Below are 1,065 nucleotides of genomic sequence, written 5' to 3'. Positions count from 1 at the left end.
TTAGTTGGAAATTGGTAGGCATGAGGCTCAGTTTGAAATCTTGAGGAAAATCTTCAGCTATATGGGACAAAAATCTTCTCAGAACCACTCATTTCAACTTCAGGCTCTGAAATGCTCTGAACAAGTAATGCTTCTTTCTCTCATCAAGACAACTCCATCAACCGTTAAGCGGGAATGAGATGGAGGGAGGGTGAGGCACAATATTTCAGGGAATATTTATTTTCAAAATGAGTTTAATGAACTCATTAAGTGGTAAAGGGATGAATTCATTAAAAATGCATTCACATTTATACAGCTTTGCATGATCTAAGTGTCTCCAAACATTAACCAATTAAACTTCACAACAATCTTCATTAAAGTGTTACAACAGTGCAGCTGCATTGGTAGAGCTGAGCTGATGCAGCCTTTTAAGTGTAGACATACAATGCAATGAATCAGTGGTAGTTAGAAATGAAACTCTTCTTTTTGCTTTAGGACTTGCCTGTCAAACAAACTGCCTAATGTAGCAAGATGAAGGCCTAAAGCGAATGCAGCACAGACCTGGTCTGAGGCCTGAGGCCTAGATAACAATGGACAGGGGCGGCCCGAGGCGGGCTGCCAGCAGCTGGCGCCCCAGGCAGAATGCGCAATCGGTGCCCCCGCCTCCACAGCCCTCAATGGAGTGACGTCATCATTGGGTGCCCCGTTTAACGCGGTGCCCTAGGCAACGGCCGAGTTGGCCTATACACACGGGCCACCCCTGACAATGGACAAAACATGGCTAAGCTATGAGCAAGAGGCAGGCCCTACCTCACAGAACTTGGCACAAACAGGGCTGAGAGTGCAAAACACTAATTGGTGCTAGGTACCGACTGCAGAGCAATAATTGGTACTGGTCATAAATTGAAATCATGTGGTATCACTAGCTCATTAAAAAAGACCTTGGTACCCACTCCTCACAGACACAGATTCAGGTTCAGGAAAGGGTCTAAAATGACAGCATGATGGATAGAGATGATCTAATCAAACCACGAGGTACAGGGTGATGGGTGGTATCTAAGTAGTGTCAGAGGGTGGTAACAGCAG

This window comes from Pelodiscus sinensis, chromosome 1 (genome assembly GCF_052426305.1).
Source record: "Pelodiscus sinensis isolate ZL-2025 chromosome 1, ASM5242630v1, whole genome shotgun sequence".
NCBI lineage: Eukaryota > Metazoa > Chordata > Testudines > Trionychidae > Pelodiscus > Pelodiscus sinensis.
The sequence above is the reverse complement of the archived record's forward strand: the minus strand, read 5'-3'. Positions refer to the sequence as shown.